At 36.3% G+C, this 14,271-nt stretch overlaps 1 protein-coding gene across 4 annotated transcripts in view; it reads left to right on the top strand.

Moving 5' to 3' along the window:
* The window catches only part of MINDY3 (MINDY lysine 48 deubiquitinase 3), a 54,932-nt gene that overhangs the window by 26,561 nt on the left and 14,100 nt on the right, over positions 1-14,271 (top strand). The gene's annotated exons all lie outside the window — the stretch shown is intronic.

Genomic DNA, 14,271 nt, shown 5'->3' with positions numbered 1-14,271 from the left:
TTTTAATCTATAACCATAGTTTGTTGTTCTAGATTAAAAATAGATATCAGGACTAATTAAATTTGAAAGATTAAGTTGGGGGGGGGGGGAGGGAAAGTATAGCTTTAATGCTTTCAACCTGCATATGCTTTACAGGAGCCTGAACCATTATGTTTAAACAGAAGAACATCAGGCAATTATTAAGCAGAAGAATAGTAATTTTTGTCATTAGCTGAGTAATTTGGCCTAAAAACCTAGAAAGAAGCAATCTTCCTACACTACTGTCACTATGGACAAGTAGTGTAGGGAAATTAGGAAACAGGACAGAATCTTCATTGCTATCTCAGGGACTTTTCTTGAGCATGGAGGTTCAACAAGCAAAAGGTTTTACTCAAATTCTGCATACCACCCTACACAAAGAAAGTTGGCTGCTGTTCTAAATGAAGCACCAGAGTACTAAAGGGTTTTACATTTGATGTTGAGTACAGCAATAAACATCATTCTCTTAACTGTGGATTGAACAATCATCTACTTTGCTTTTCTATCTCAGAACATTTTGAATTAAATACTATAGACATCTATTGCTGTCTGCCAGAATATATTTGCATTACTCTAAATGTGGACCAATCTGCTGTAGCTGTGACTTTCAGAGAAATGTTTTTCAGTCATACTTTCGAAAATAAATAAATCTGTCCATAGCTGACATTCTAAAACTTTCTACATTTTCACTGGATTTTAATGAATGGGCAAAATGCAACACAGCATCTTTGGGCTGAAGATCACACTTACAGCTAGAAGTGAAGTTAAAAAAAATTAACTCAAGCGTGTAATTGGGCTTAAATTCTCTTGTAACTGCTGCTGCATGAAATAGTCTTAAACAGTGACAGCTGAGTCAATTCCTAGTTTTAATGAAAGTCTACCAGTGAGTCAGCAGTTTCCCCCATTGCTAAAATAACAGGTATTTTATTCTATCTGTATGGTCTTTATCTCCACATCTTGACTATCAAAACTCATTTGGTATGTACAGAAATGCTATTAGCCTCATTTTACTATAACGAATTGGAGGTAGAATGAAATAGCTTAAGAACTAATTTCTTCCTTAAAACAGCAACTTTGAGGCAGATTTTATTGACAAGAATATGAGTACTTTTTCTTCCTGGGAATGACAAGCTGAGACTATTCAGAACTTTTAGGAATGTCAGAGTGTGGTCAGACACTGTATAAAGTAATACCAATGGGTTGAAATGTTATGTGAAATGTAACAAGAAAATGTTTCAGTACCAACAATAGAACAAGAGCAGGTTAATAGCTGCTTTTGTATGTACTGTCTGCTGACATGCAAACTCTCCCATGGTTTGGAAGTTTGAGTGCAGACACTTTGAAAGTGGAAAGACAGCATGGAATGAGTGTCCGGTGACTTCAGGTGATTGAAACTGTGTGTGGGGACACTTCGGAACTGTGTAAGTTTTTCAAAAATTCCCTGAGCCTTTTCCCAGGTGTTGGGAGCACATAGGCCACAAGAGAATTGGCTATCCATTTTCAGTTACAGCATTGTAGTATTTATAGACTTGAAGAATCAGATAAGCAGAGGTAACTCCTGGCTGAGACATCTGAATAAGTTACAAATTACTGCTTTTCAGAGAAAGTGTGCCTGTTCTGCTGTGTTGGGACTCTACTTATGGTTTCGGATTGCATTTTTTTTATTTTTCTAACTTTGATCACTGTACCCTGTTCTACATATTCTCAGGGCCTTTCTTTAGCATCCTTGATAGTATTGTCTCTCAGAATAAAGAACATTCACTTCTCTTCCTTAACAATGTTTTTCATCAAAGTTCAACAGAGGGACACCTGAGCAAACACTGACACTGCTATAGGAGATGCTGAATTTGGGTCAGTGGTGTTTACCAGAACTGGGCTAAGGGGGAGTGTTACTGGGTACAGCATTTAATCTCAGGACACCAACAGAGTGTCAGTGGCCATGAGGGAAAATAAGATGCATGTGTAAAAATTCAACCATTACTAGTATATGTTAACAACTCTGGTCCCTGCAAAAGTAACCTATGTATATCCAAATAAACTATACTTATAGTAACTCTTCTACTTTGGGAAAGTAGTGAAAAATAGCTACACCATTCCTTTTTTTTTTTTTGCTCCCACGACCAGTGAATGCAGGTAATAAAATTTTTTAAAAGTCTTTCTTCATCAGAGAAGAAATCAATCAGATTTTGAAGAATTCCACTTCAGGAAATGGTTACAGAGCATGTGGTTTCAGAGTCTTTAGTTTCCATGAGTAAGTGGAATTGGTTTTGGTTGAGACAGTCTGGATATCTAATAAATTATAGATGTGTGAGGCAACTGCAGAAATAACTTTGGGAGTAAAGTAGGGTTTAAATTTTCAGTGTTCTGATTAAGAGCAGGGAGACAAAGGGTGTTCTGTTCTTGTCAATAGCTCTAACCTGGCTAAATCAGCAGTGAATCTTCAAATACTTCTATCAGCAATTGATTTCAAAGTTCCTTTCTGCAGGAAGAAACCCCTTTTTAAAATGAATGTTAGAGCAGGGTGTTTCCTGTGAGATCTGTGGGCCCCCAAAGAGAACTGAAGTTACTCTACTGGTTGGTTTAAGCTTCATAGTGTAAATGCTATTCTTGAATTAATTTAAATTGTTCTGTATAATGCAGTAGTTCATATGGGTTGCTTTGTCCAAATAAGTTTTCTAGAGCAAAGGCCAACTTTGAGGTCTCATAGTTGGCAAGGGGCACCTCAAAATAAAAATACTTTTGTTGAGGTATCTACCTTATTCTAGCTTTGCAAGATCACAGACCATAACTCTGAAACTTTATTCTGCTCTTTGTGGGTCTTCTCCGGTTTTACTGGTGGGTGAATTTGTTCCTACTACAGATGTGTGTTTCTATGATCAGGTGCTTCTGGGCAGTTTCTTTGTTTATTGTTTGTTTGCGAGGTTTTCCATGGGAAAACTTGTGCTTTATTTATTCATGCAAGGGATTTTCACACCAGCAGTGCAAGGGATTTTTACACCAGCGTTTATCCAAGTAATTCTAGATTTTATCTAAAGTTTTCATTGTAGTAAAAGAGACTTTATATGTGGTGCAGCAGTGTATGGTGGCATATTTGTTTTTAATGAAACAAGTTCATGACATCAATTTATCCAAAGTCACGGTGGCTTTATTTTCTCTGAAGATATGTATTTTAATTTCTTCTTTTTTAATTCCTTCTTTTTTAATTTCTTCTTTTTTCTTTTTCTTTTTTTTTTTTTTTTTTTAAGAAATGTAGTTTTGGCTTTGAATGGAGGTAGCTTTCATGAGAAACTTTAGCCATCGTATGATTTTTGGATTTGGTCAGGAGAAACATTTCTGTCTCATTGTATTTTCCCATTTCCCAGATTTTGGAATGAGCAGCCAACTGTGGTAGCTGCAAGGAAAAATCAGATCTATCTCCTCTTAGTTTTTGATGGTCTGTACTTCTGCTGTACTAAAAGAATTTTTAAATGGAGGAACCAAAGCTCCTCAAAGTGGCTATTCCAACTTTCTACAGGACATGTTCTTTTTCATGTCTTGGTTTGGTAAAGAAGAAAAGGTTGTGAAGAAGCCAGGGATGCCTTCTCCAATCTAAGACGTAAAGAACTAATTCTAGTTTTTCCACCTCCCTGACATCTTTTCAGGCCTACAGAGTGTCTTGAAGAACTCTGGACTTCGAAGAACAGCAGAGATATGCAGATGATAAAGAGAAAATTGAGTGGGAAGATTGAGGTGTACATGTCTGTGGTAGGCGGGGAGGGCTGATCTCTGCAGAGCTAGAAGGTTAGGGCTCATTGATCAGTGTGCCGTGACTTTTATCAAGACCGCAGTACCCATATACGTTGAGGAAATTGCACATGAGAAGTATTAAAGAGCATTCTGCCTTTGTCTTTGAACGCTGGAGAAATTAATCCTTGGGCAGTGGTAGGTATTTTGACAATTTGTGGCAAAAACTCCAAAGTGAGAACATTTAGGAATTAGGTCAAGGTCCTGTAATGCATGTATTGCTTTTGTGAGAAGTGTTGTCTATCCCATAATAATGAGTAGTAATTATGATGACTTACTGCTCAGATCATAAAGAGATAACTCAGTCATGAGGTTTTGTATTATTTGTTCTTAGAGTTGAGGCATAGAAAGTGTAATGTAGAGGTCATTAAATTGAGAGGTGTAAGACTGAATCTTAACCGAGCCAATTATTTGGGATTTACCATCCTAAAAGAATTGTATTCACTGTGTTTACCCCAATTCTCTGACTAAATCCAGCCATTTAGTCATAGCTATATGTTCTCTAAAGTTTTAGAAAATTTTTAACATTCATCCCACTATATGCAGCTTTCACAATGATCATTTAAGGACATTGTTCATGGTTGGCTGATACAGACTATGAAATGTAGTTGTATATGCCCCTAAGCAAATAAGCAAATTACTTCCTTTTGGGAAAATACTTCTCATCCATCTGTTTTCTTTCAGAGGGGGAGTTTCAGTTTTATATATGAAGTAGTTGAGAGTAGGGCTGCTTAGATGATATCGCTTTTCATGTGTTTATATTTGAGTTGTTCCAATTTTTGTGTCGCTGAATTCCTTCTCCTGAAATGTTACATGTTTTGATACCGTTTTGTGCTGAGGCCGTTGAGAGAATGACTTTGTACTGACTCCTTGCATGCTGTTTCCAAGCCTAGATGAAAACTTGTAAAATGAGATGTGGGAAGTACTTCTAGCAGTTCTAATAGGAACTTTAGATCCAGCAGAATTTAGATCTAAATATTCAAAATAAAACAGTACCACTTGTTGCATGAGAAGCCCTTTGAAATGAAGGAAGAAAGAAGGGATGAGAGAAGAAATGAAAGAAAGCCAACGCAATGAAGAGAACCTTTTCTAGAACCACAAATGAAAAATGAAAGAATTTCCCATGAACTGCTAAACTCTCGATTTAATATATTGTAGGAGCACTTCTCAATTGGAAAACTTAAAAAGAAGTTATGCTTAAGTAGTGACCATGAATATTACATTAACCATTTTTAGGAAAATTGTATTCCTTAATAATTTCAAGTCTTTTTAAATACAGTTAGGAAGATAAGTTATTCTAGTAGTCATCTATTTATTCAGTTTTCCAACGTCCTAGTTCCCTGCAAAGCCTACGCTCTGTTTCCTTTCCATTTGCTGAGTTTGCATTTCAGTTGGTTAAGAAACAAACTTTTGTCTAATTTTTAAAGATTATCGGTATGCTATAGGAACATACTTGAGTCATCTCCATGAAACAATATTTTGACTATAACCTAAATGATGCATTGTTTCTGCAAGTTAGTTAGCTATACATTTAGTGGAATAGATTGTAGTGCTGAATGTGTAAAGCACCTGTTGTGAAAAATGCACAAAGCAGTATAGAAATGCTGGGTCGCTTACTGTCCCTTTGTAGGTTGAGCAGTCCTAAGGAGTACTTTTCCTCATATTAGAGTGAATGTCTTCATAAACTGAAATTGGGGACTGGAAGGTAATGTATTGGGTCCTGCCCCCTAAGAATACTTACTAGTATCTAGAAGGAATTACAGCTTCCTGTTTCAGGAAGGAGGATATGAGCAACATCTAGTTTGGATGTATATTAACCTATCAATTGAAAGGCTGGTTTTTAAAGAAAAAAAAATTAGTTTTTTCTTTCTTTTTAGTATTATATGCAGAGTGCCTTGCAAATAGTAAATGCATCAAAGACATTGCTAAATGCAATTTTATAATTGCATTAATAGTCACTGTATCAAGTAAATTCTGAAAGTAAACATACTGCATAGAAACAAAGGCTGAGAACATCATTGTGTCATTCTGTATCCCTTTTAGTTGGGAAACCAATGTTGGTTCCAGATATATTTGATACAGTAGTGAAGACATTGGGCCTGAGCCATCATATGATGGGTTGATATTCTGATTTTCACATTTGGAGGAGTAGGCATCCTGGCTCATTGTTAAAATATGATTAATAAATTGATAGAGTTTCAGCTAGTATTGCAGATTTTAAATATCAATCAAATTTATATTTACAGAAATGTGTTGCATAAAAAAATGTTAATTCTAATTCCAAATCAAGTGGGAAAGAAAAATGTGGATGGCTCTTTCCTCTATCATTTGCTTCTTGTACTAGTCAGGTGCCGTGGCCTTTCCAGGTACAAGTTCTACTCACAATTACTCTATTATTCTGCCACAATTACTCTATTTTTCAGCTATATTGAATAGTGAAGTATTGTTTACGTTATGAATACCAAAAAAGTGAGGATGGGGACTGTGGATGGTGATGGAAGCTTTTCACTCTTCCTAGCAGAGGTGAAGCACATTTAGTGATATTTAGGACATTACCTTAATTTTCTATCTTTATTTGTCTCCTTATATAACATCAGAAGTCACATTCGATTAGCTGAGTAATATATTTGTTTGTTTCTAAAACTGAAGTAACTTCATTTCAGTATTTAAGTGCATTTTTTCCAGTGCTGGTTTATTTTAGATAAGAAGGGTATGAAATATGTATTTCTTTATTTTAATTTGTGTTATAAGGAGTTCAATGCAATTTTGGTCTACTGATTTGATACTTTAGGGTATCTTTATAAGCATATAAGTTTATATATGTACTTTAAAAGTAACTGTTCTGTGTTACAGGGGGCTGCCAAAGTTGTCTGTCTAAGACTTGAATAAGTTAGTCACTTTGGTATGGAAATACTGAGGCAGTGTGGATGTGCTTAGGAAAGAATTTCAGTGACTGCCTATGCATAGTTAAGAAAGCTAAGGTAATTGGTGTGATGTGAGATGGGCTTTACCGTATAATACAGCTTTAAGGAGAAAAATATCACAAGTTTTGTATTAATTAAAGGAAAAAACATACTGGGTTTTCATAGAAGCTAATTGCTCTATTCTGCTACTACTGGAATTATCTACCTGAAATACCAAATTCAAATATGAACATAAAAGGCGATACTGTTTTTATAATATGTGAAAATGTGTAAAGTTTGTGAATACTTAGTATTTTCTCCATACACGTATCAACAAATGGGTGTATAAAGATTCCCTAAAATGCTACTTACCAGTACAAAATAACACTGGATTACATGGCATTATTAATAAATTGTTTTCTGAATTTCTTCATAGAGCTCATACATTTCACATGTAAAGCCATAAGATATTACTATTAGAATAATTAACCAGGCTAATAATTGTCCTTTAGAAACATTTTTGTCATACTCGAGTTAGAAAATAATTAAAATGGTCCATTTCCAAAAACATTTCATCATTCTGGATTGAAGCAAACCAGAGGGTTTTCATCATCCCAAGAGAGAATTATATAGTTTAGGTGGGAAACTGAACACTAGAAGCTGATTTTCAACTTTTAAGTACAGGTTTTGGTACTGCGAGAACTGTATTTAGGAAAATTTGAGTTTCTGCAGTAAATCTTCACTGGCTTTGAACTCTGCTATCAAATGTTCCTGTCATACTTGTTTATTTCCCACCTTCTTATTGTAATTGCTAAATAGTTATATGTTAATGCTCACCACAGGTTGTGTAGCAAATACTTCATGTCTATAGGCTGAAATAGTATTAGATATAGAAATAGTGTTTAATACAGAAATTCATTTTTCTAAGTAGAAGAAAAGTGGCATGATAATAGAAGCTACCATTCATCCTGAGTGAATTATATTGTGAAGTTTTTGGAAGTCATAAACCATGAAATTTGCCCACTTCTACTTTGGTTCCTCTTAGGAATAAATTTGGCATTTGCATAGCACTGTATTCTGTCCTCCAAAAAAATAAAAATATCTGAATATGGCAGACTGCAGGTAATTTGAAAAGCTGCCCTTTCAGATTAAATTTGTGACTGGAGGCCAATAGGGAATTTAGTAATTGGATAACAATCCCAGTAAACTCAAATTTGCTGAATCCTGGTCTATAATGCAAGTGATGTATTTTTGTTTTCAAAACAGAGACTTAATTCTGTGATGATGAGCAATATGAGGTAGTAACTGTGAATAAAAAAAAAAAAAAAAGACTTTATACCTAATCTTTATTGTTTCACAGCAATCTCTTGTTCCCTGCTTTGAAGGACAGATTACATAGTGAAGAAGGTGCTCTTTTTTTTGTGTGTGTCAACAAGTGAATTGTTGCCTTCTTCTAATGTTTTGCACTAAAACACCAACATCTGCGTCGATGTAATTGTTAAATGTGTATTCACTGTACTGTGAGTTTCTCTTCTTTTTGAAAAACTGCAATGCTGTGGCTTTTTTTCATTGGCTGTCTCATTAAGCCATCTTCTCCCACAGGAACGGAGCATATATTGTGGTTTCCATAACTTAGCTGAGTTCATGTTAAAAGCCCTGCTTTCCAGATGGATAGTTCTACAATGTACTCACTGTAGATTTCTCTGTTATTAATTCTTGCTCTTTGGTTTGTGTTTGCTTTTTCTCCACAGCCTCACCCCACCCTTGGATCAAGTAGGCTCCCTTTTCTGTCTGGGTGACATGGGTGAAGGTGAAAAAGGATTTGAATTAGTCTAAATGTTGCTTTTTATTCTGCCCTATTGAGAACCCTCTTCTGTTTGCAGTACCAGAAAGGTAATGCAGATACTGTAGAGTAAATGCAATCCTTTCATCATGTCGTAGAATGGTTTGGGTTAGAAGGGACCCTAAAGATCATCTGGTTCCAACCCCCCTGCCATGGGCAGGGACACCTTCCACTAGACCAGCAGGCTCAAAGCCCCGACCAACCTGGCCTTGAACCCTGCCAGGGAGGGGGCAGCCACAGCTTCTCTGGGAAACCAGTTCCAGCGTCTCACCACCCTCACAGGAAAGAATTTCTTTCACTCTTGTTCACAAGGCAGAGAGCAACTTCAGCCAGTTTGCTTCAACTACCCTGTTGAAACAAATTGCTTACCATGAATATTTTGTGTCCATCACCACCTCTATCCCTCGATGAACACTTTCAGATAAAATGTGTCACCATTTGCTGGTCCAAATTAGAAGGCCTGTATTTTATTTTCTGACCCATGATAAGAACTCCGCTATCTTGGGGGTGGTGTGCTTCCTTTTGTGTCTTTTTCCCCTCTCTTGGTCTTGGAAAGGATTTTCTTTTGGCTTTTTCCAAATTCCACATAGACCCAAAACCCCTCTTCAAGGCTGAGGAGGATACAGTATATGATCTTTGACACCTGCCATTCTGAAGTGGGAACAGTTGTGGCTGCAGACCTCTTGAATAGTGACAGCTAAGTCAAGGACCTTTCCTTCAGTTTCTTCCTATACAGCTCTCAAGCAGGAAAATCTTTTACTTTTTCAGGTATTCTGCAGGTATTTTCCAGTTGTTTGACATTTTTTAATGCCTTATCTCACAGAAGATAATATGCCACAGAGGAATCTCATATTCCACCAGCCAGCATGAGAAAAGCATTATAAAGCAGTCTGTAGAGGATACTTCCATCACTGCAACAACTATGGGCAGTGGCCCTTCCAAACTGTTGATGCAGATGATGTCTTGAACACAGATGGGAGTCTTGAACTGGTCTTCATTGGCTGTCTCTCTGTTAGAGAGAGACTGGTAGTCTTTCAAACTACATTTATATCAACTAACATCAGATGCTTTAGCATGGACTTTACAGGTAAGGGCTCTAGGATTTGATTTGCTTCTTTGCTACAACATAATTCTCCATCTCTGTGCCTTTTCAGGGACCCTTCACAATAGTCTGCCTAAATTGACAGTGGGTGCTACATTGCTAAATATTTTTAGAACCAGTAACTGCATACTTCAGCATTCTTAACATCTATTCAGTGGTCCCTAAGAGGAAACAAGGTCTATGGTCTTTCCATACCTGTTCAGTTCTTTGTATGATGGTAATAATAGACTCCCATTTCAGATCTCAAGGGCTCTCCCTCTTTCTTTGACTGGTTAATTAACTCCTAGGAATACCTATAAGAAAGCTGTTATTTAATTTCAAGCAATGCCCAGGTTCTATTTAATCTTCTCGATCTCAATGAGAATCAACAACTAAATTTTATATTACTGAAATACTCTGAACCTATTTTTACTTATGTAGTGATGATACCTTTCCTACTTGTGATCTGAAAACAGTCTATGTTAAGTTTTATTATTTGGTTCACTTCCTAGCCAGTCTCTGCAAATAAAACAGTATCTGACACCTTTAGGACACATAACCTCATTTGTATATGTGGTGATACACGTGACTTCTGCTCCTTGCCTCCAAATAAAGCTGCATTCAGTCCATTCTCCCTCAGTTAAGTGGGTTTTTATTTCCCAGGCTATAAAGAGCATTTCATCAGTTCTGGCTTCGGTAGCAGGAACCCTGCACCATTTGAAGAAACCACCTTTTCTGTGTGTCTCTCCTCTGGGATACGTATGTTGTATGTGGCTCTTACGCATCTGGAGATTTGTTACAAATGGATTACAGCCACAGGAGGAACTGAAGCCTCACATTCTTATTTGAGGGCATTATCCAGTTTGAAGTGCATTCTGGTCACGTGTGAAAGACCTATGCATCCAAATGATAATAGAGTTACATAGTACATCAGTAAGATTGCATGAAGTGTCTTTTCTCTTTCAGAAAGATAATCTCCAAGAGAAGCCTACTGACATTTAAAATCAAATTTCTTTTTGAACCAATTCCGCAGTGAATGACATTCTTGCCTCTACAACATGCCTCAGGTGTTCTTTGTTGTCTCACAGTATTAGGACTGATCTGAATTTTATATTTTTGCATCCCATACTGTTAAAAACTGCCATTTCTTAGTTGTGTTTCTGATGGCATTTGTGGTTGAAGAGACAGATGTTATATTTCACCCAGTTTAACTTGTCCCTTGAGTCCCACTCATAGAAAAACGGAACAGGACACCAGTGTTTTTAACATGGTTGGGGCAGTTCTATTATCAGGACCTCAGTAAGTTGACCAGAGTCCCCACCTTTACATCTGGACGAGGAACAGTGATTAAACAATCTGATCCCTCCAGACTCAAAGATCTTCACAACACTGGATTGTGGATAGCTGTGGTTGGATGGGGACTTCTGTTCTTCTCCAGCATGACTGATAGGAATGTATAATAGACTCTTTTCCACTTTCCTAGGTGGATCAAAATTTCATCTTAGTTTGCCTGGAAATCTGTTCCTTTCATATCAACTGCAATTATTTTAAAATATCCGCTTCAGCTGAATTAGAGATAAGTGAAAGTCAGCCCATTATTCTACTCCTTATTGGACCTATGCTTTTACCACATGCTTTTTGGATTTCCAGTCTGGTCTCTTCCTGCCACATCCCTCGCCAACATCTGTCAGAACTGTCTGTACCTTCACCAAATGTTTTGCCATCTTTGAAGTCCCCAAGAGCGGTGTGAATAATAAAGCAGTGTTCTTTGAAGAAATCTAAGGTTGCTCCCCTGGGTAGTTAGTGAAACAGTACAACTACTTCAAGTCATGTTAATTTAAAACTACATACGGAAGCACTTCTAAATCAAAGCATGTTATGTAAGGATCGCCCATCTGAAGCCTGTCTTCCAGCAGCTTGCCTCCTAGACCCTTTCTTAAATGCTTTTTTTACTCTTTTCCTTTCCACCTCTGTCTCGCACCTCTCTTTCTCCCTCTCCCATGCACACCAATACCTGCTATAGTAACCCACCACTTGTCTTCTGTGATGGTACTCCTGACAAGAGCCAGGCATGTAGGCACAAGTCTGGGCTTGTGCCAGCAGTGTTTGAATGGTTGGTTGTCTACCTATTGCCAAATGCAGCGATTCACAGCAGTGTTCTGCTTTCCCTCTCGGTGGGCACACAAACCTATACCTTTCTTCCCTGCCTGGCTTCCAGTTTCAACAGCCAGTTGTGAGACTCTGTTCCCTCTGTCAGATAAAACTGAAATTGGACAACAGATTCAGAAGTCAGCTAGAGAGATGGGAATCTATTTCAGAGATCCTATCAACCTTGTTTTCTTAGGAAACCGTTTTGGAAAACTTGGTGGCTTGAAAGACGCTGATTATAGCATTGAAAGATACATACTTTTTTCTGTAATACAAGACTGGATTAAATAATCTTCATTCTTGCAGATTTGTTTAAATTATAGCAAGTTAAATAGTTGGTAAATTATCAGTGTTTCTATATTGTCTTTAGGCAGTTTTTTAAGATGAAAGTGCTACAATACTCTTCCACATATCACTCAACAGTGGTAGTATAGAACTGTAAAGCAGTCAATATATGAACAGATTACATTTTCAAGGGCAAGAAATCTTTCAGGCTGGGATCTTTGTAAAAATTCATAGCAAGGATTTCAGTGTGGCTTAGCCCTTACATTCTGCTTTTGATTTGTAGAATGAAAACTAGAATGTTTTCATTGAAACTCACGAAGTGTATTTTTTGCCTCAGAGTAAACATGGGATCTTAAAATAACTGGTACTACTGATGAGAATAACTTTTCAAAGTAATATAAAATGACTTGTTTGTGTATCACAAGAGCCGATGAGTGAAACACAATCTTTGGGACATGTTGTACTTAGTATTGGAAATAGTTATTATAATTAACTGTTGATGGGATTCTTTTTCAATGCATGAGATACATCAAAATACAATTCATAAGGCTGTGGTGGATATATTTTGGCACATATGATGAAATATCAGCTTGGGCAGCTGAAGTAAGTTTTTGTTAGATGTTTGTCATGTTTTCAGCTTTGCCACCTGAAGGAGGTATGTTACTTTTTTTTTTTTTTCCCCTAGATACAAATATATGGATTAGTTGTACTTTTAAAGTTTTCTGGATACTAGAAATGAGTGACGTGTTAAGTTAGAGGATACATGGGATTTGTATATGCAGGATTCAAATCTTGTATTTTTAACTGTTTACAGGATGACAGTCTCAGTGTAAAGTTAGAATTATTTTGAAAGAGGGGTGGGCTTTTTGGTCATCTCTCCAAGGCAGGTAATTTTCTAATTTCCTCCTGAAATGACTAGCTTAAATCATAGGTAAATCACATTTAAATAATAAAAAACATTAATGTGTAATAATTGGGAGGCTTTACCATATTTAAAAATTCAGTTGAAAGACATGGAGAATTTTCAGTTTTGGGTAATACATTCAGTGACTCTTAAGTTCTTCCCATGTACACAAGCACTGAAATAACTAAGGACCTGGAAAATTAAAATGCCAACAGAAATACACACTGTTTGCAATTGGAGTATCAAAAAAAATACTTGTTAGTAGTTGCAGAAGACTTAATTTTAAAAAACTGGTTTGTGTCACATGAAACTGTGAAAAGTACTACATTAACAAGATGATTTGGGAGGAGGAAGGACAATGCAAATGATAGTCTTTAATCTTGGATTACATTAAGATTTTATGAAAACTACATACTAGTAAACCAAAGTAGAACTATGTAGTTTGCATTTGAAGTAATATGTCTGTGCAGTTGGAAGTTACTTTGGTTATATCCTTCCATACCATGGAAATGGTAAGAGTTTTGCCTTGTTACATTGGCTTCATGAGCTGCTAATTCCTTAATAAGAACCTACCATAAAAATATCCTCTCCTTGGAGTCAAATCCTGAATATTGAAATCACTGATCATTTTGCTGTTGATAAACTCTATATGCTATGGCATCATTGATTTTTAAACTGAGAACTATTTCAAATAGTTTACTGTAATTCACTGATACTGAAAATCTACTCCTACTTAGTGTGTTTTGTAATACCCACACCCAAAATGAAACTTTTCCATTTCTGGACTATTCCAGGTTTTTTAAAAGTTGGTCACATATCAAATTTGACAGTGTATGTATGTACTGTAAATAATCACGTGTTACCCATTATAACAGAGTATATATTTGACAAATGCACAACTTCTATTGTTTGGCATCATGAAACTTTTTGTGTTGAGCTGTAGATGTTATCAAAGCAGTATGGTCTCTTTATCTGCAAAATACTTTAAAAAAAAGTTTAGAACATATGTAAACATGAAGATAGACTGTTAAAGCATTGATTTTCTGTAAGTGTTCTAGTTATCATTCATTTATGAAGTCACTGGAATCTTTTTCATTAAATAGTGGTTTTGTACCAAATTAGTCCAATTTATGGATCCTTAAAATTATATTATTATGAATCTGAGTTAATATAAAAATCTAGGTTTTATATTTCCAGTATATTAAGCAAGCAAATTATAAGTTGTTCTCACTAGGATAGTCTAGGACAACGGGACCTCTCCTAAATTAGTTTCTTCCATATGCTTTCTCACTTGGAGCTCTCAGGG

Source organism: Tyto alba, unplaced genomic scaffold (assembly GCF_018691265.1).
Source record: "Tyto alba isolate M040663 unplaced genomic scaffold, T.alba_DEE_v4.0 Super-Scaffold_38, whole genome shotgun sequence".
Taxonomy (NCBI): domain Eukaryota; kingdom Metazoa; phylum Chordata; class Aves; order Strigiformes; family Tytonidae; genus Tyto; species Tyto alba.
This window is presented reverse-complemented; position numbering and strand designations above follow the sequence as displayed.